We start from the raw sequence: 23043 nt of genomic DNA, 5'->3' as shown, positions 1-23043 counted from the left end.
GTACTATCAAGATAAATGTAGATACACATAATACACAAATGGCGTGCAGATGAACTTGTGAGATAAAATAATATTCAAGAATGCCAGCATTGCCGAGAGAATGTATAATATATAAATCTCTTTCTCTCTCTCTCTCTCTCTCTCTCTCTCTCTCTCTCTCTCTCTTGATATTTTGATATTTGGCGCAAACGCACCTTGGCCAATGATAATAGAAAATCATAAGTAAAATTGAAGCTAATCGATCAATTACTGTGACTACTTAAATTTTATGCTTACATTTTCTCTGCTATGAGCTTACAAGCTACGTTCTGTCAAACAACATCGTCAAACAACCGTTAATTATTTCATTAGTCGTCATATGCTGGAGAAACCATCTTGGTAAAATTATCTCCGATATTTAGAGCTTATGCCAATAAATCTGCGTAAACACGTAATGTATATGCACAAAAAAATAATCAACCAAAATTGTTTGTATAATAAAAAAGGTAGAGCATGTAGCCTATACATTAGATATGAATGTAGCTAATTTCTGTACGCATATAAATTATATATCTATGCAAATTTGTCTAGATCTTTAATTCAGACGCGAAATATATTTAGAACGAACGAATTAGATATTCGCAAGTTTATTCGCCAATTATTTGCATATATAAAAGTGATACGATATAAAAGTGATATGAATCGAGAAAAAAGAGAGAGAGAGAGAGAGAGCGAATTTTTACACTTTATGGCTGTTCAACTTGTTACTAAAAGTGCTGGCATTCTATTGACCAATTGGAGCAAAGATTTCTTTCTTCCGATTGGTCAATCAAATGTTTTTAGTATTTATGATATACAAAATTTTTCACACGGGTTAGTACACTTGACGCGAGTAATTGTATAAAAGGCGTATACTTCGCGCGGATCGTTGGTCGTTGGTTGTTGTATTTTACGCGTATTATGCGTAGTTTTAAATGTCTTATTTCGTGTTCTGTGCCAAGTATCGGGAATATCGAGATGATCTTTCGAAGAAAAATGACTAACGAAGTAATTAGTTATTGCTCGTCAGTGCTCGCGATTTCGTATATTTCGTCTCGCAAACTGGTCTGCGTCGTCGGCGTAACAACGTGAAATTGTCGCGCAGTGTTTAAACTTTCTTTCGGTCGGTGTATACATCGCGAGTGTAAATATCAACAAACGGTAGCCGGCGAACGGCGCGGATCATTGTGTGTTTTACGCGTTATTTACTCCGTTCCAAGTCGTCCGTGGTAAGTGTCGGGAGTGCCGTACGAAATGATATACTGTATTATCCGTGCGGGATCATTTATACTCTCTCGATCGACTTTTGTGTCCAATGAATTGTGCGACTGCAATGGAATGTTCGGAGCCATCAAAGGGAAAGCGACAGCGGTGATCGGTGAGTAAATTCTTTTATCATTGTATTAATGCCATTTGAATATTTCTATTACGTTTATTCTGCTTTATCTTAATCACACGCAAATATATCTTGTCTCGTTATTTTTTACGAAAATCATATATCTTGTGTGCTTTGAGCAATCGTATACAAGTTCAATGGCGAAAGTGTCACTCTCTCCCTAAGACTCTCTCGGGTCTTTTTCTTTTGTTTCCAAGCACGCGATCATTCATCACGTCAGAGTGTCTTTCAGCATTTAATCCTGCGAATACATTCGTGCATTATGATTCCGCTTTTCGCGACTTTTTCACTTTCTACAATCTTTCACGTTATATTGCGAGAAGAGATGATTCTCTGTCAGCGTCTAGTAATAACACGAGAAAAATCGGTAAAAGAATGAGGGATGGGCGAGGTGGAATAAGGCGGAATAAGACGGAACGCGCGACGCGACTTCGGGAGGAAAAACATTGCGGCGCTCGCGACGTAGAACGGATGACGGACGGATAGTGGAGAGAAAGAGAGAGAGAGAGACGGTCGCGTATTTCGTCGGGATTCTCGACAAGTTTTCCGCAATCGGTTCGTTTGATGCGGATTCGTCGTCCGCGTCTCCACCCCACCTGCGTCCAAATCGAAGGCTTTCGCGAAAGTTGTGACATTCCGTTGCGAAGAAGAACGTGAAAAAGACAGAGAAAATGTAAAGAACGAAGGAATATGCAGACTCAGAAAAAGAAAGAGAGAGAGAGAGAGAGGGAGAGAAGGAGAGAGCGAAAGACTTCGAGAAGGTAAGGTGAAAAGGAGAGGAGGAGGAGGAGGTTGAGGTGGGTACGTCTCTCCGCGTAAGTCGAAGAAAACGGGAAGATTGCTGTGAAGAAACTTGAGCAAATTCGAATGTTTACCACGACTCGTACTGAATCAAGAACCGTGCGTTTCTTTTCCAAGCCTTGACAAATCTGTCTGTTAACTTGTTCAAGAATTAGCTCTCGACTTGCGGAAAAAAAAAACGCTAATTAAAAACTTGCTCCTTCTATCTGTAAACGATTGCCTTGTTTATCATTGATAGATGCTCAGATTCGTACATTGCGAGAGAAATTTAAAATTCGAATGCTGCTTTCAGATAGAGTCAATAAATATAAATTTTTTGCTAATTTAAATTTGTCATTTTTGAGAAATATGTCGGAAAAATCGGAAAAAAATATAATAATTGAGAGAGATCTTGCATTCTTTTTACATTATATTCTATTTGCATTTTCATTTTTTAAACGCTCTATATTTCTTTCGTATTAGTAATGTACGGTATCTTTTCTAACGAAAGAGCTTGCCGTGTATTCACCGCGGTTTAGTCAGTCCCGGCGTTTCGTTTCAAGAGCGACCGCTAATATTTGCTTGTCTCCGAGACGAAAGCCGTGAAGAGCGGCTCTAGCGACCGGAAGATAGTTGGCATGCGTGCGCGACGAGCGGAAGAGAGTGGAAAGAGCTCGGGGTTACTTCGTCGGAATACCAAATACCCATTTTACCTCGCTTGACTACCCTCGAATCGGACCACTACTTGCGCGGGACTTCCTAAACTTTTCGGAAAAGCGAGATTCTCTCGAAAAAAGTCATTTTTGATTTTATCTCTTCTACGCAACTGACCCAACATAACAGATGATTATTTTCCATCATCTCGATATATTTATCGTAAAATGAATAGGAAAATATTTATCGTAAAATAAATAGGAAAATATTGAATTTTCATGATCCTTATTATCGAATATTAATATTTTGTTGAGAATTGAAAAATAATAAAAAAATCTACAAAATTGATGATAAATGGTTGCTGACATAACAGTCAAAGTACAAATCTCTGGCACATAGACGTGAAATTGATGTGCGTGCTCAGTTCACGAGTATATGTATGGAGACGTATGGGTGACCACTGCAGTATATTCTGGAGGTGGATGAAGGAAGGCAAGGATGCATCTTGCGTGAGTTAGGGTTGACCGAGTTGAATAATGCATTGAGTTGCCTCCGTCCTAGCCTCTATATTCCCAACGCCATTGCACGCGTTACTTGGTATATTGCTTCTATATATATATATATATATATATGTATGTGTAGTCTTGTCTTTGCTGTTTAGTAATTTGGTATATGCGCTTGTTACCACACGCAGTCTCATATTTGCCGTCAAATTTACGAGATGAGAGTTTGACATTATTATATCTATGGTATTACAACCACAGTTTTCATAAATGATTTTTTAGATGTTGTAAATTTTTCTTTACATTTGCACGTGAAAATATAAAATTTTATTTTTCTTTAGCGTTATTAATTTAGGATAGGTAGTTCAGAATAAAAATCTAAGTTTGCAGGATAATTATACTATTATATAACATCATATTTAACGTAAACTTACCATGACATCTATGGAAATAGTAAATGTACTCACCTGCAACACACAAAAAAGATCATTTTTATTAATACTCGTCACAAAATTGTTTATAAATTTAATTACACAATATAAAATTATTTATATGCTTGCTATCTATACAGAAGTATAATTACATATTATATGTATGCAAAAAATATTATTAAATGCTGCCTTCTTTTTTAAGAGATTAGTAATTAGCAAATTCTTGCAGTTTTGAAAATTTAATGAAACTATTATGTATAAAGAAAACTATGTTTTTTTTGCATTTTCGCAAATAAAAAAAAAAAAAGAAAAGAACTTAAAGCGTTTTACAAACAATAAAGACCACTCAACAGGTCCGGAAAGAGAAAGTTTGCATGTAAACATTTGCGCATAGAATTTGCTCTTGTTTAAAGCATCTCTTTTTATTCTCGCAAGCTTTTTTACGTTACGCGCGATGTCAGGCACTTTCGTTTTCGTTCTTCACTAGCAATGTTTTGAAAGGCAATTTTCTTATTCGCAAAGATACATTGCGCCTTTATATTTCTTTGATCTCAAAAAGAATGAAGCGCTATTCAAAAGTATTGCAAAAAAGTTACGAAGAAAGCTATAAGAGAAACTAATATATTGCAAGCTTTTCGGTGGAAATGCACGCGTAAAATTATTTCATCAGGCATTATTGTGTATTAGTACTATAAAGCACTTTTTACTACCGTGTACCGTGAAAAAAACTGTATTTTCACTAGCAAACGCGGCGGTCGTTCGAAAAAAAGTTACGCTGAAGTCCGAGAGTGAGTATATGGGATAATCATATTTTTTATATCTTCGTAACAAGGGGGAAAATTGTGTGGTTTTAAACAATAGAGCTGCCATTTCGCTTGCAAAATTTTATCTGATGCAGTTAATGTACAAATAAATTGCAAAGCACACATATTTATATATGTATAAATTTTTAGGAAAAGGCTTTTATATTTCGTATTATATTTTAAAAATTTATAATTAAAACCAGATCCATATAATTTGTATGAAATTTATATTAAATACGATATATATATATATAATTGATTTTATAGAAATTATGAACTTTAATGATTCATTATTGGCTCTTTGAAATTTTTCTTATTAATAAATTTAAAAAAATTTTAAACATGAAAATCTTTTTTATAATAATATTGTCAATTTATACGGCGGACTGTTGTGCGCAATAAAATGGAAACGCGGCACAAACAATACAACGGAGATTGTAACTGTACCGTTTTATCGCGAGCCAACACAAATTTCGTTGGATAGCCAAATGGCTCACGTTGCGCCTGCGGATATCTAACTGGGTTCCCAGTAGCTTCGCAGAGTATCCTCCTAACTACACTCGTTACTTTGCGCTTAAGATTGCCGTTAGAAACGCGTCCAGTCGAGATTAGAACCATTGCGGTTCAATTACGCCCAGCACGAGCTTATCTCGGCAGGTGGATTTCGTCTCGCAGACAGCTTGCGTAAAGTTCCACGGATACGGCGGCGACTATGTTCTTCCGGTACGCGTGGAAATCTCGTGAATTCTAAAATTTCTCTCGCCCGAATGTAATCTTTCAGCGCCGCATTAAACTGAATTATATCTCTCTTCTCTCTTTTTCTCCCTCTATCCCGCTTTGTTAAAGCAGAAATTCGATACGCATTCAACAGACGGGAGGCGACGGCCAGACGTTGAGAGTTGAAATTTCGTTATTATGATTGGTTCATCCGATCTCCTTTCAAGAGAAATATAATTCTGCGATACTGGAGAAGGCGACGGGGCCGCCTCGGATTAAAGGCGAGAATATATTCAGTTTAAGCTTCTCAAATTCGACTATTAGCCAACAAGAGGGATAATAAGTTGCATTTTCGCATAATGTCGCGAGCAAAGATAAACGCGCGCATCACAAAAGTGTATTTGCAATTTAATATATTTAATTAAATATACAAAAATAATCATATATGTGTTTAATTATTTATTATTATTATTATTATTTTTTTGCTGGACTCAAAGAACGTGATACAATTTAATGCGACATCAATTTTGACTTTTTAACGTTATTGCATAACTAATATTTCAACAAATTATGATTGTTCGATGTGTTAATACTTCAAGAGAAATAGATGTCATTAAAATTACAAATTTGATATTTATAAGGTAGAATGTCGAGAGGAGAAATATCCGACAGGATGGGAAATACACAATGGGGTGAAAATCATTTCAGCTTTTATGGAGACGATGTCAATGTCCTTGCGTCCCTATGCGAGACCATCCCCTCTTTGCGAGTCAAACCAGGCGAGTAATTATTATTAGCGTGGGTGCTAACGAGGCGCCTGTGTTTTGGCGACCGCCAGACCGACCACCCTCGCCTCATCCACGATACAAACCGAGCACGAGAGGGAGAGGTGCGCGGTTGGTGTAACGGCGGGAAAATAAATTTCACCCACTGTAAATAATCGTCGTAAATTGGGCTACCGCGGACAATAGACGGCCGGGGTAGAAAGCTCCTTTTCCGGGCTGGCTTTAGCGAAAGGAACTATCGCCTCGCTACAACAGGCGTGTATAGTCGGTGGGGGGAGAAAGAGGCTCACGGTTATCAAGGAAATCCCATTATTAATTGTCGTAAGCAGCGATAATTGCCGACAACGGTATCTCGTTTATGTTATACGAGGTTACGCAACGCGGCTGGGCAGGCGTATTTCGTGTTAATTATCGATAACGACTGCGATTACTCACGGAAAACTCCTCGTAAGGAGTCTCTCTCGTCGGTAGTTTCCGCCGTGTCGTTTTACTCGACTCGCTCCAATTTCCCGTCATATAAACCGTGCGATATAAACTTTCTTATTTTGTGCCAATTTGACGATACTGCGCTCTGTGTAAACCACAGAGAACTTTTATACGATCTGCAATGCGTCCATTTATGGCGAGACAAATCTTCGCTTTGAACTGGAGCAAAACCGCACATTGAATGGCGTTGAATTCTCAAATAAACATGTTAGTATGTTGTATTGTTTTATTTCACGTTTGTATTGATTCTTCTTATCTATTAAATAATTCTTCGGTGCATTAAAAGACAATGTATAAATAATTTGAAACACAATTCTATGATACATATATATATATTCAAAATATACGACAGTTATAATTTTATTCTGAATTTTGTCACAAATCATACATTATCTAAAATGGATTTAATAATGTGTTGGTATCAATAAATTGCACATTATTTTTGCAATAATAATATAAAGTAAAAACGATTGATTTCCTTGTTTCAGTCAGTATTTAATTATATAAATATATTTAAAATATAAATATAAATTTTTTGGTTGATGTTTTCTTTACACACGATGCTTTCGCTATCTGAAGACGAAATATTATAACGCATACAATTGCACGTGAACGGAATGATATGATAATAAATCTGTGAATATTTAGGAATTTCGCGCACGATTCAAATTTATTCTGTATATGCAATACAATTAAATCTATACGAGTATTTTAAAACAAACGTTTTTCAGTCCCCGGTAGGTATATTGAAATCATCATTGTATGTTTACCATTTGGTTGACTGCGTCTACTTTAATTGCGCGAACGATACACAGGAATGCATACATTCGTCCGTATACGTGATTTCGCGCGGCTATATGAATCCTCCTCCGCTTTGGCCCCGTGCACGTGTACATAAACTCCGGGCAGGTCGGGGCTCAGCCGTGTATATTTTAGCGTCTGTGAATAATCAGCAATCAGCAGTAGCTGCGGCAATGGCGGGCGGTAACAAATTGCACGTGTACACACACACACAAACTAGACATGCAAATTCGAGAAGCGAGTCTCGACCTTACCCGAATCCTAGCCTACCCGGCCGTCCCTTTTGATCTAACGAGTCGTGAAATCGCTACGGGGAATCGAGCTATCGCTTTTCGGACGGATTGGATTATCTGTCACGAGTCTGAAATTTCTGTGGCACTATTTCCCCTGCATTAGAGAGATCTGTGTGAAATTCTAATTTACACAAAAAGTTTCCCATCATTGATATATCGCTATGCTATTCCACACATATTTTATCCTCTTTAGTACATCGTAATTGCAAAAATGTGATAAATCAGAATAAATAAATGTAATAATATTTAATGCCATTTTAATGTGTCTTTAATATATTTTCATCAAAGTATTATCTATTGTGTAATTAATTGCATGAAAAAAAAAAAAGAAAGTTAAAGAGAGTCATCGTTCACAGAAGCATATTTTTGAATTGCGTACGGTCTGTTTGATCTCGCGTTAAAAATTCACTCTTGTGATTTAACTAGGAATTTTGATTTTCGTGTTTCGATTTTTTGCACTACGTCTATTATATATTTCTCGTGTAAAAACATGAGCTGATGCAAACGTCGTGAGCAAATACGCAGTGAGATGCTAATTCGCAAATTCGCTTCGATAAATCGTCGCAGCGTATTTTCGGTGGAATCTGGTTGAGAGATACACATAGTGCGATACGGAGAGCAAAAGCGGACGACATAGTACGGGGATATAACGAGGAACGCAAACGTTTGGTTCAGTAAGCCATTCTCGAACGGCAGCTCAAATGACGATATCTAGATAGATTGACGTTGGAATACTTTGCCAAATGTCGCGTGAAGTTTATTAGCTTCATCGAGCTGCAAAGACTGATCAAGATTTACCAATATCTATAAAATTAGATTAATAATCTTGATCAAACTATTTAAAGCTCGTTGATTATTATTATTTGAACATGAAATATTAAAAATGAAATAAATTTTAAAATTATTTTATATATGCATACATTATAATTTTCTATTAATTTTAAATAATCTTATATGCTGATTATTAATTGAAATATATTATGTAGAATGTAAACATTTTTGAATAGACTATTGTAATATATTGTAAAAAAATCAAGTTACTTGTGTACATGTCACATGTTTTAACTTACTTTAAATTATTAAGACTGATTGATTACACTAATAAATATACTACATATTTTATATAAAAAGAAATTAAGACACGTCAGCGTAAACAAATATTGAACACAATAAGATTGAATCTTTAGATATTTCCTTGATCGCCGTTATCAGATTGACCGCGTAAATGTATCTATCAGTGTTGTATGTAACAAACTCTCGGCAGATTGACCAAGGATCTCGTTTCCCATGATCAGAGGTTCACGGCCCAGGTAGATAATTGACAGGCCCGTGCTCTCCGGATCCATCGTCGAGAATAATTGGTGATCCTATCGAGAGAGACGTCTTGTATACAACTCGTGAATGGAGACGAAACGCGGTTTCTTTCTCCTCGAAGAATGGACCGTAACTCTTCTCGTAGGTGCCGATCGATCCGGCACCGATCTGATTGCGAGAGAGGGTGCGGTCAAGAAGCTTTTGGAACAGGTTCACGCATCATGCTACACTGTTTTATATTCATGCTCTTCATATAGATAAGACGATCCGCTTTTCGAATCATTTGCATCATTTGTGATCATACAGGTGTGTCGATGATTCATACCGACTTCAATTTGCAAGGTTTCTCTTTGTCTGGCTGCGCTTCATTATATAATAAGTCGTGTACAAATCGATTAAATTTTACATTTCAATTAAATTATTAATCCATTATTTAAATTTTGAGATTATATTCTACGGGGCTGCTGTTTATAGTACAGATTGCATTTTATTCGTTGATTTGAATTTGTTCGTATAATCATTCATGTGCACCATTCACAAACACGGAATATGAAATATAGCGGGAATATAGTTTATGCACGTTTCCGAGATATAAAATACGGATTTATAGTCAGTAATTTTCGTATCGGGAGTGGCGTGTGCATAATTGAATAAAAGTAGGATACAGATCGCCGACTCGAAGAAAACACGACAACGCGCAGTTTCATGTTTCATGAATCGGGTTGGAATTTGGGCCGCAAAGTATATGATATATTGCCTCGGACAATGCTATGTCCTTCGGCGTGGGAAGCCGCGGAAAAGATATGACTTGTCGTCTTGCGCCCCGAGTACATTTGATATCGGCATCGATATCCGCTCTTATCGCGCAATAAAAATCGCCTTCGATTTTTCCCGCTCCCGGGTTCGCGTTTCCGCTGTAAGAGGCTACGAGATTTCGAGAAAGGATTATTCCGGCAATCGAGGAGGATATATCTTGGCGGGAGATACCTTCTCGGAATTGCTTCTAGATACACTTTGGACGATTTCCGCTGCCATCCACCGTGTTATGTAGTCAGGTAGAGTTGGCTATCCGCACGCAGCGAACTCCTACGGGGGGCGGTTTTACGGTCTCGCGGAAATAAAGATGCGGATTCCGGCCATAATGCGAACTTTCGATGTACTTTCTGCACAGCACCGGCAACTGCAGCAGCACCGGCGAGCTTGCAACGGCGTCTGTAATGTTGTTCGGCCGAGTTATCGCTGCTTCTCAAACATGCGGTTTGTCCACCGCGGCAATTTTCCGAAAATTGCATTTTCCTCTGATAGTTCTTCATCTAAATCACCGGAAAAAAACAGAGGAAGAAAGAAAGATGAGACGAGTCGTGCTTTTCTATATCTCATTGTTGTCGCTGATATCGCGATACAAATATTTTGATGTGAAATTGATGGATAATACGAAAATATGTTTTCACGAACAAATTTTTTTATGATTTTAAAGTTATAATATATTTAACATATAGAGTAAAAATACTTGACAAATATTTTTAAATTATTCAAAAAAAATTATCACACAGATAATTTAATAATTTATTTAATTTGATAATTTCTATCAAAATATTAATTGTGGTTGTGTATCTGCTTATAAAAAAATATTTCGTAAGATTTTTTGATATTCATTTTGCAACATTTTTTAATTGGATAATATATTCAATATACAATATATACAGGAAAGAGAAATGTATAAAATAATATAATTTACGTATTATATATTATTCATATTCACATTCTAGTGCTTCATTTACTTTAAAATATAAAATGAGTTCATCTTATACTATATGCTTGAAATAATTCGTGCCGTCCAACAACGATTTTCCCGTGTCGTGCTGCGCGTAAATGCAATTGCATGTCCATAGTGAAGCGCGTGCGCTCGATTGTGTATGCTCCATTATTTCATCGCGGTTGCACGTTCGCGTTAAAACATATGTGTACAGAATTTTACGATGCAAATCATGCGAGGCATGGCACGAAGTCCTGTTCATGCCGTTGTTGTGCGTGGCGGTGGTCGCGGTTTGGACGAATAACAAATTTCAAAATCATGTTTTTAATCCTTTCCATTCGTCCGAACATTCGTTGTCAGTTTAATCGAGAAAATCGTTGCGATTTAAATGGATGAAGTTGTACATTTCAAATATGCCTTATCTCCGCGCGCTCAAGTCAAGTTTCTACTCGCTTTACGTCACGAATAATCAAATCGCGGACTTTTACGCAATCACGTCCGTCTCTCGCGACTGAAATTTCGGTTCTCGTCTCTTCCACCGAATCCATCGCGACGCGATTATCCGAAATGAAAAAGATTATTTCGCTTATTCTCAAGTCACGCGACTTTTTCCTTCTCACCCGGAGTCCTTACGAGATCGCCGGCAGGGTTGAAAAGTGACGACAAAAAGGTCGATTCTTTCGCGCGCGCCTATCGGACCCTCGCGGCTGCACGCACAGCTGTAGACGTTCTCAGGACGCGGAAGACGCGGAAGACGCGGAGCGGATGGGAGGAGGGACAATGAAATTGAAATGGCGAAAGCGGATCACAGAATAGGTTGGCTTAACAGGGGGTGGCGAAGCAGGTCGCGCAGGACGAGGCCGAGGGGGCTAATCCGGGCGGCTACAGCACTGTCTGCGCGCGCGTCTCTTGCTCCACGAAATTAATTTTAAATCGTAATATCTCCGTCGAGTAATCAATATTAGTTGGTGGAAATTCTGTCCGTTACACGAACCCGGACGGGTAATTACGCGTGTATCTGTCGGATGGGGGAGGAGATTTCCCGATGGTATTAATAGCATCTGTTATTAATAATTAGATTTTTTGCGCAATAAAGCGCTATCGGTATTCTATATCGGCCACAATTTATAGTCTGTGCGCGATTTTCCATCCTAAGCATCTTGGTTTCTGTATGTTTCTTCGCATACCTCGATTCGATTGGATTTAGTAACAGGATTATTAATTGTAAATTTGTTTAACCCGTATTATATTAACGAAAGACTCTGAATTAAAGATGCGCGATGATTATAATGTAATTGATTTTTAGAGACAGCGTGCAGTCGTACATTACAAGCATATACCTTTATCCAAAAACAGAGAAACAATATAGGCTTTCAACCTAAGCACGACAATACGGCGAGAAAAAAAAATACGCAGACGACGCGTAGAAGTACGCGAGGGAACGGGGGAAGGAGAGAAGTAGTCCGTCTTCAAACTTTTTTCCTCTCTTCGACATCGTTTTTCTTTATCTCGTTTGCCTTCCGTACTTCTATTTCAGTCCGTGCACGGAGAACAGCCGGTTCTCGACATTTTCCTAGAGTTCTCGCGAGGACTTCTTACTTATCGATGTGGAAACAGCCGAGAGATGAGAGGGCACGGAAGAACATAAAGGAAGGAAGGATAGAGAATGGTATGACACGCGGCCGGGTAGGAGGAAGGGGAAGATACGAAAGCAGGGAAGAAGAATGAGGAGTATAGGGAGAAACAGGAGGGCACCAGCTTGCTCGAACGACCAAAACACTTGAGAGTGGGACGAGTGGAGCGGTCGAAGAGTAAAGAGAAAGAGGAAGGGTGGCGGGGGAGGAGGGGGGGGGAGAAACGTCGCGACTCCCTGGCAGGAGGAGCATGGAAACTGGAAAAAAAGCATCTGACTTTGGTGAAACGCGACGCGGCAGCAGGTTTCCCATGTTCCCCATCTCCGCTCACTATTTTGCTCTCTTCTGTCTCTACGTCTCGCGTCTCTTTCTCCCTCGCGCTGTGCGCCTCTCATTAGGAGAAACTTTCATCGGAAGTTCTCTCGCGCAGCCGGCGGCAGTGGCGCGAGGCGGAAGTGCGAGTGCAGTGCAGTATTTATTTCAGCTCCTAATGAGTTTGCAGGGCGCTTGGCGCACGCACACGTTGGATCGCGACGCGACTCGCTGTATTCGGTTGGCTTCGCCAAGTGGAGAGAACGAGAGCTTAAGTTCTCGCCTCTCGCGTTGCGGAAGGAAATCGGTATGTGCGCCCGCCAGAACTGGCTTTTCGGCATTTTCACAGCTCGCTTCGTATCTCTTTTTTTCCGCGAGCCGTTTACGCCACCGCGAGTTAAAGGGGCAAGCGGCTTTCCCTTTCGGCATAGACCTCCTTTTAGACCGAGCGTTCCTCTATACATTCTCCGCGCGCCGTTCCCCCCTCCGTATTACTCTCGTGGATTTCTCCGCGCTCTTTTTTGCGCGGTACTTAAACGCAGAAAGAAACGAGGCCGTTAAAATGTTCCGCCATGCACAATTTATCATGAAGCTGCGAATGGCAAACGCGCGCTCAGGCTCGTCTCAAAGTCCAGAGAAAAGAGAAACGCGGCTTAATAATGTTTCGCGTTATAGAGAGAACGCGAGGAGAAGCCCGGGCCCGGTTTGTTCGCCAAGAAAGTAACCGCCGTCACTTTTCTCGCGCGCGCGTTCGTTAGAGACGCGCTGCCGCGATGAACTTTTCTTTTATAGACACCGCCGGCATCCGCAGTCGCGGAGATGGGAGGAGGATGCGGGCGGAAATTTTGAAAGCGTCTGGATATACGGTGCCTTTAAACTCCGTGAAAGATTCGCGTGGATAACTCGTAAAATAGATACGCCCGCGTTTCTCGAAGCGCATAAAGGAAAACAATAACGGGTGAATATACGCGAGCTTCGTACGTAAATATGCGCATATTACTACCTGCTAGACCTGCGAACAGTACGTATCGATGATTTCCTCCCGCATCTGTGTGATACTTGGAATAGAATAATATCGGATATGGGAAGATGGCAAACGAAAATCATGTATCTAGCGATGCATTAATTTTTCTTTCGCGCGTATTAAACGCGAGCATCACACGATTACTATTTTCGGTCGTAGAAGATCGTCGAGATATAAATACGACGGTATGTGTCAAATACTGACTGTTGCTTCTCACTTATTCATGTTCAATCGACTTTGAAGGTCCGAAGGTCGCGTCGATGTTTAATCAGCTTACGCTTAAATCCCTTTAAGGACTTAAGTCCTGCTTTCGTCGTACGGAGTTATCACGCAAGCTCAACTACTTGACCGAGGCTAGTAAACGTACTAAAGCGGCAGTAAAGTTCTCGCGGATTAATTGATGCCCTGTGTAGACGGTCCGTCGCTTTTCGGACCAAGTTGAGGTCCACTCCAGCACTTTGTTGGTAGCATGGGCGATTGGCGGATTCAAGTCCCTTGAATCGATGACGTTTAAGATATATAATAACCATTCATGAATAAAATGTATACGCCTTACCGATATCTATTTAGCATGTATTGATATAATAATTTAATGTATTAATATAATAATTTAACTCTGAAATGATCATATATTGAATAATGACGCATATAAAAAATATCTTTTGTTATCGCGATAGGAAATATAAGCGAGGGGATATAAGCTCTTGTTTTTTTTTTTTTTTTTTTACATTCGAAAAATTACACTGATTATATTTATTCATTCACGGTAAGAAATTAACGGATAACAAGTATGCTGTTTACAAAAATAGCTTCGTTTTTAAATTATTTATGGTCGACATGCAGTTTGGTGCGGTTATGCACATATTCGGTTACTTTCGATTGCGCGGGGCGCATGTGGTATTTGTTTTAATTAATAAATAATTGAAACAAAACAAGGTATACCGCGATTAACACACGCGCTCGGCTGTTTCCATTGTTATCAATGCGAGGAACGAATAATATTATATATATATTGGTATGTTTGAAAATAACTATGACACGGGTTGTGCGCGGTTTCATCAAGTCTGCAATTAATTTAGAATTAGAAATGTTTTCGAGAATTATACTAAAAATTCAGTGTTTCATCTAATTATATATTAAATCTATATAAATAAATAAATAAATAAAAGTCCAATCTTTGGTTCAGTTTATCATTATTGATTGACTCCGTGTACTCGCCTTTATGGTTTGTTTATAGATTTATCTCTTTCCAAGTCTTTGCGAAGAGAAGCGAAGTGACAACGAGATAAATATTTTTTGGCGAGTGTGCTTCGCACACATAAACCTACGTGATTTTCCGTAGCGTTCACCGGCCTTGTCGTTACACGGGAAAAGCTGAGGTGAGTTTTGTCGATCCCTTCGTGTCGTGTTTACTTTCGAGTGTTCGTTATCGCCCGCTAATTGAGGCTCTTGACGCGGCAACATTTACACGATGTGCACGTCTGTGCAGCCGCAATTCACGCGTGTTGCAGGTTGCACTTTCTGCCCTCTCTCTCTCTCTCTCTCTCTCTCTCTCTCTCTTCTGTCTCTCATCATCGTTCGTTTCCTGTATTCTCATTTGACTGCCTTCGCTCTACCAATATGCCGCCAGAAAATCGGCGGTAGCGACAACGACGCCGGTAAAGACAACCAGTGCGGCAACGACATCGTTCATTTACTTTGGCTCGCTTCGCGCAGTCGAATTTAATTACTGGATTCGTCGCGGCCCGCGCGGAAAAGCGTGACAGACACGGCACAGTTGAGAGACGGATGGTTTGCATTATATTATAGTTACGTCGCGAGACGTAAACGACGAAATTTATCTCGTTCGCGGTGCGCCCAGCTGTCTCGGTGCGCTTAGATCGAAACGGTACTTCGAATGCATAACGAAAGATTTATTCGGCTATTTATTTCAAATTTATTTTACTTGGATTTTGCCGGAAAATACAGTGGTCCTCAATGATAGTCGTCATGATTACGATTTGCTATAAATAATAGATGTGATATATAATTTTATTTCTAACATTTCATCGCGTATAAAATGAAGGAACAATAGGTAACGATGCATTTCGGCTTCACTAAAGTTATATAATTATTATAACGGTTTGTTGCATCATATTTTGTAGCAGCATATTATATCTCATCTCACATACATAACGTAACGTTTGTGAAAGAGAATACGCATATTGCGGCGTATCATGTATGCTTTGTTTTACGATGCGAAATGTAGTCGAAACGCGCTGTTATACCAGCACATGTGTATTTAGATTTCGAAAAGAATCTTTCCGCCTAGAATCTCTCAGAATATTAATAATACGAAGCGAAGCGAATAATAGAAATCCGGGCGTGTTAAATGTGAAGCTGTGTTTTTCTTTTAATTTTTCTAACAAATTGATTTATCACGTTTACTTATGCGTACAGTTAGCAAGCAGCGCAGCTATTGTCAATTTTCCAGATGTACGTTTGCTTTTAGTCTTTGCTTTCGCTATTCGAACCGAGAACCGGCTTTCGGAGTAAGCAAGTATCGCGTCGTAGATGTAGAGACGAGAGACAAAAGCACACGAGACAAAATACGGGAGAAAGAGTTAGGTAGCGAGACGACTTTTCTTCTCGTGTGGCGAGTCCACGTATCGTCCTCGGGAAGAGAGTCGGGCGTAGTGACCGGAAGTTGGTCGCAACGGGTTCCTCGAGGGGCCATTCCGATGATGGATCGCGACTTTTGCGAAAGTTCGGCCTTAGTCCGTGCGGATGAGGGACTCCAAGGAAGAAGTACTCTTTAAGGTATTACACGGCGCCGATTCGCCGCGGTTTCAAGAACTCCGAGTCACTAGCAGAGAAACAGTCTTTGTCATGCACTCTCTAAGGTCTCCGTACACTATAGTACATATAGCTTGAAACAGCGAACGAAAAGGAGAAAAAACTTTTCTGCTATACTATTTACTATACTATATTGTTGCGCTTAAAAAAGCTAGAATATAACATATAAATATTTCTATAGAGGAGTAAACTAAATCCAGAATAATATAAATTGCATTAAAGGAAGCATTAAAAATTATATATGCAGATGCTGAATTATATAATCAATCAAGTCAAATATAATACCTTATACAAACTAAATTGAAAATTCAATATTAGACTTTTCTCTTTATAACATTTTACGTTTACATTTTTAATTTATATTTTATACTAAAGGTAGTCTTTTCCGCTAAAATAAATAAATAAATAAATTTTATAGTTTGAAGGGATGAAAGAAATTTGAGCAAAATTTTTTCAAAGATGTTAAATCTTTCTAGACTGAATTTATAGTCCCCTACGGTAATCTGCATTTTGTTAAATGAAATTATATGTTTTCTTTCAAGTCGATTTTTTCAAAGAGCCATTCTGTATATTAAATATTAATTAAAATTTTATCGAAAAAAATTAAGATAATTTCAAAGATCACCTTGGCGCGTCTCCGTCTAAAAATATAAATATAATTATATATAAAATAAAAATATAATTTGTAATTTTCAAAATATTTAAATTTATATTGACTTATTGGATTTATATATAATAATTTTTTAAAACTTTAATTTTTATAAGAGTTTTATATTTCCGTTTTATTCGATCCGAAGCAATCGGTGAGGAATTAATTGAGCGGAGATGCAAACACGATTTCTTGATATATCGGAGCTCGAGTGTGCCTTCTCGTTACCGTCGGGATAGATGTCAGGGGAGAACGGTTGCGTTTCCGCGATCGAGTCGCCGGAGGAACTGCCGGTCGGTCGCGATAGGTCGGTATATACGCTTCGTATCAGAAAATGATGATGCAGCCACGCCGTGTGATGAAAAATGGCGGGTTCGAGTGAAGTCACCGGAATGAAATGCATGGATTGGTTTAGCCCGGGGCGCCTGCCACGGAACTGGCATAGACAGCAAGTGATGGATTACCAAGCGCGCCCGTACCGCGAGTTCTCTCGACGTTTTCGCGCTCCGAAGACTCAACCCCCGTCTCCCTTTCCCTTATGCTTCGAACGTCACTCCGACGCATTCCGACCAATGTGTTTTGTTTCCGTCTCTCTCTCTCTTTCTCTCCCTTCACATACTCGTCAAGGTTTCTCCCGTTTGCGTCGTTAGGTACGGGCGAGCAAATATTCCGAGAGAGAGACAGATTTCGTCACGAGTTATCGCTACAGAAAAATTTACAAATTGTGGAAGAGAAATGTGTCAAATATTTTAGTTGTGTTTACAACATTATTTATACCTTGTAATAATCGTCGATACAAATCGTAATTATTGCCTTTCGGATTATTAGATAATTAATTCATGAGTTCGCTTCGTCATCATACTTTATGACCGATCGACGAAGACTTTATACAATGACAGAATCTATATCTATAGTCTTTCCTTCTTCCTTCCTCCCAACATGATTATATCACGCGCGTTTCTTTATGGACCCTCTTCCCAAAAATTTCTCCGACCTCTTAAAGCATTCTCTCGTGTGTCTTATGCACGTACACGCGGAGTAGATCGATTACGTCGTTCCATCCTTATTTAGTACCCTCGTGAAACGATCCACGAGTCGCTCGTAAATTTGACAAACTCTGCTTGCAGATGTTCATTTTGACGCGCTCCACTAAACGTGATGTCGCGTCGACATCCTATTCCTTTCCCTCTCTTCATCCTTCAGGCACAATGAAATTCACGTGCTGGCAAAGTATGAAGTCGACCCTTCGTGCTTCTTGAAGAAATTTCGGGGATTCGTCGTGGCTCACTCACTTCTGCCTCGACGTTTCTTCACTCTCAAACTTGACATTTGCTTTTTCATCATGGATGTTCTCGATGCGCCGATTCGTTTTGATCATTCTTCCATTAAAACAGTTTTCCAGCCGTATTCGGATAGGCACGCCCTTCCTTCTTTGAAGCATGTCTGCGCTTTTAAACCCTCAAAGTATCGTCGGGCGATTACCATGCAGAAATAAATTTCGACAGTCACTGCGTACTTTTGTATCAATATCATCCTTCAGCTGACGTATTAAAAATTTACATATCTATCGTCGTGTATTTTCTATAAGTAATATATTCATTTATTTAAAAATTTTAAATACGTGTATGTCGTATGTATAACGTCGTATATGTAACGTCGTTTTACATATTATTTTTAATATTTAAAATATATCTAAATTTGTACATAACATATTGTTTTTTTTTTTTTTATGAATATATTTGACATGTTTCTCTCTTTTCTTATCTTTTTTAGTTGAAATAGATATTAAATCCGTGCACATAATTAACGCATGTATATAAAATATTTAGGAACCAATCGAGCTAGAAAACACATTTATCACACATTTTATCAGCATATAGTTTGGTCGTAATTTTCTTTGAAGAAAACTTTGTTCATTTCGTAGTGGCCGCGTTTAGCTGTTCGCGAATACGCTTTACGAGGCGGCGCGCGCGAGATGTATGGATCATTTATTCGCAAGTCGAATTTCGTCCCCTTTCGTATCACGAAAGTTGGAGCAAATTTCTCGCGCGGATCACAAAGACTCGGTCGATGTTTCGTGCCGTGTCGGTCAAGCCTTCCAAGATTGGCGTTTATTTTCTCATTGACGCCACTTCCGATCATTTCGTGATCGCTCATCCTCGAAAAATAGTCGCTCTCTTTCTCTCTCGTGTACATATACGCATACACCCATACACACACATATACGGTGGCTATTTCAATCGGTTTTCTCTTGCGCATCCCTCGGCGGAAGACCACTTTGACGTTATCTCGCTCGGGCGAGCTAGGGTTATCTCGTGAGAGCGGCTTTGAAGGCTCGCGCGTAAATAGGCACCTCGAATAAATGATGATGCTGGAACGAAGGGAAGAGGGAGGGGAATAGGGAGGAACGAGAGAAGATGAGATGAGAAGGGGCGACCGCATTACGAAGATATCGCTTCTTCTTTCTTTGTACAGCAAAGTTGTGATGTCTAGGGGAACGATTCTGATACGATTCTGATCGACGAAAGGTAGAAAAGGATTGTTTATCGATCACTTATCGCTACGAAATCAACGCGAAAAAAATAACGGTATGGTGAGATTCATTTGGAAATATTATAGATCAAATAAAGTCTGATTGTAAAATATTTAATCTCGATTTTCACGCAAACTTTCATATTTTCTTTCGTTTTAAATTATTATTATCGTCAATAGAGTATCATATAATTAGACGGAAAATTGATGAGATTGATGGCTATGGTCTGGGTGTAATAATCTGGATGAAATTAAATAAACGGTGAATTAAGCAGAAGACTAGAACTCTTATCGCGTTGATTGTGGCGCCGGCGGGAATTCTCTGTTAATTATTAATTGACAAGTTTTCTTTCCGTCAACGGACAAATAAAGCGGAGGTGAATGAAAACTTTTATTCGGCCTTTAATTACGATTTATAAGTTTAGTTGTGATGATAGGTTTCTTCTTCTCTTCGATCCTCTTCGCGATCTTCTTTCGTTCTTTGCGAACGATTCACTACTCCGTTGCCTCGTTCCGTTACTCCTGACTGCTTCCTTGATCGGAAAGTCGATCGTGTCATCCGATCACAAGGAAGCGCGTAGAATTTCCTTAAAAAATGTCAAGAGCATGCGCAATACTTGTCGGAGAAGTGCAATATGATCTGATTTTAACCTCGATCGTCTGGTAGGTAGAATGACTCTTGTAGAAAGGTCGCATAACCACGAGTATAAATGCAGATAGGCATCTATTATGTATGCTCGCGATAGCAGTTAAGTACAAAAGTGTTTACCGTTACTTATCATTGTGAGAATTATGTAACGACATCGTTTACGACACAGCATCGCATAACATCAACTGCAGCAAGAAAATATAAATGAGACTGTTTTAAAAGAACTCGACATTTATCCTGAAACATGGGACATACTGAACTATGTTTTATTATACTGTGCGTTGTAACGTGTTGCGTAAAATCAATGTGAAAATTAATTTTCACGTTAACATTGAAATTTTAATTCGTCGATTATTGCATGCTGCGATACAAAGCTGCGACATATATCGTTTCCATAACACTCGGCTGACACGGCGCTCAAAAGCATTATGATCCGATAAAGATCGCTCCAAGCATAATTTTATAGTTATATGCTCTACGATAAACTTGCGCGTCGACTTATCGTTCTCGTAAATATTGCCCCAATGAATTTCGGCCGAATTCACTTGACAGCCGACGTGTTAGGCATGCAGGTTCTACTCGTCAGAGAGAGTCGCTTTAATTCCTACCGCGTAAATTCGCGTAAATTCGTCCGAAATTATCTCCACTTGCGGCACTCGATGAACCGCAAAGTGCTGCGGACGCATAACTTTCGAAAGTGAAGTTTCGCGAATTTCCTGCCGCCATTGGCGCGGCGCGGCTCTTGTAACCGCCGGGAAACGAGATGGTTGCGAAGGACGGGAAGGGATCCGAGAGAATGGGGAGGGGGAGGGGAGAGGGAACGGGGGTGGATGGGAAAGGGTAAGCTCGCACGCGGAGTTTCCGGAGTGATACATCAAAGTAGATAAGTAGTCTAGCACGCGCGCGCAATGCACCAGGTGGGTTAACGCGAGCGCAAGATAACGCAGAGTACACACAACTGTAGCGCTGTAAACGCGTGTGTAAAGTACACGCGGATAATGCAGATTGTTATGAGCTCTCCAACTAGCGGCGTGAATCGTACGCGTTACACGTCACGCTGCCTCGATGCGCTTTCGAACGTTATTAAAAGTTAATAATGCGCCGATCGTGCATTACGAAGTTGCGGAAGCGGTATTTCATTGAGGTATTTCTTTAAGCGGCGAAACTGTGGATAAGAAAAGATTCGACAGCGATTCATTGGTTTCAACAATTTTAATTTTTTCATTTCGAAATCTTAGAGATATTCTGAAAAATTGTAATTTTTATATTTATAAGAAGAGGAGTTTAATTGTGTTAACATATATTCAACAAATATACTCTTTTCAATTATACATATAATTCTTATTTACATTATATACTTTTTTTTATAATTATTTAAATTATATCTAATTCTTTTAAATTATATATTTCATTCTTAGTTTATGTTAATATAAAGTTTCAATTAGAATATTGTGCTACATTGCCCGGAAGGTATATTTGTCGGCCAAAATGTATCAATCTAATTTGACGACTATAACGATCATTAGGCGGCATTCTGCGAGTGTCATCATGCAATAGCATCTAGGGACTCTCTGGCACTAACGCGACAAATTAGGTCGATCTTCGAGGCGGAAGTGCACGTCCTATCCGAGTCAATAATGCCGGTCGTGTACTGTCGAGATTGCCAAAGGCACGTTCACCGGTGTCAGACGGTTAGCGTAAATGCCGATACGTATCGATATTCTCGGCAAATATATCGGGAGATAGTCGAAGGAGGAGGATACGCTAGGATCGCGACCCGATATGACTGTTACATTGGCGAGAAAGGCCATTCTATTGATTACAAGTACATGCACGTATGCACACACACACACACACACACACACACACACACACACACACACACACACACACACACACATATATATATATATATATATATATATATATATGTATATATGTACATGTAGAGAAAAATTTTTTGCGATATTACAAACAACGAAACGGAAGAATGAGAATCAATGAATCAATTTTGCAACGATTAAAAATAAAATATTGACTATCAATCGAGCATATTTAATTAATCTTATTTTATATTTTTTTTATTACTTTGATTTTGTCTTACATTAAACGTTACTAATTTTATAAACAGAGTTATACATATATGAATTAAATGTACAAAGATATATTTGAAGCAAAGAATAGTTTTGGTCGTGTGCAGCGTGAGAATATTTGCAGATATAAACGTTAATGCGGCGAATGTGATTCCATTCAAGGTGGTCTTCGGAAAATTAATGGTCTTATTTAGACGTTTGCGGCCAGGTGCAGTTAACATGCGGCAGGTGATGCGATCGCTTCGGGACTTTTCACGGTCTTCAGCCAGTGCATATACTGAGAAGTAAGACACCTGAGCGCGTACAGGTCGTCCTTGCGTAGAGGCCAAGTCATAATAATAAGCATAACAGCATGATATTAACCTCAAGAATTATAATTTTCGATAAATGCATTTTTCTTAAAAAGATTTTTTCTAGCTTTTTAATCTGATTAATTAAATTTTGTATTATGATTGTAATATTTTCTTGAAAATTTTATTAAATATATAACTTCCTCCCTCCCATCAATAGACATTAAATGAATAATATTATACAGGATAAGCGAATGTATATTGACATATGAAAGAAAGAAAGAGAGG

At 39.0% G+C, this 23043-nt stretch overlaps 1 protein-coding gene across 1 annotated transcript in view; it reads right to left on the bottom strand.

Moving 5' to 3' along the window:
• LOC126853044 (FK506-binding protein 59-like) overlaps positions 1-23043 on the bottom strand; it is a 406809-nt gene that overhangs the window by 281080 nt on the left and 102686 nt on the right. The gene's annotated exons all lie outside the window — the stretch shown is intronic.

The sequence above is a fragment of the Cataglyphis hispanica genome, chromosome 1 (genome assembly GCF_021464435.1).
Source record: "Cataglyphis hispanica isolate Lineage 1 chromosome 1, ULB_Chis1_1.0, whole genome shotgun sequence".
Lineage (NCBI taxonomy): Eukaryota > Metazoa > Arthropoda > Insecta > Hymenoptera > Formicidae > Cataglyphis > Cataglyphis hispanica.
The sequence above is the reverse complement of the archived record's forward strand: the minus strand, read 5'-3'. Positions and strand labels throughout refer to the sequence as shown.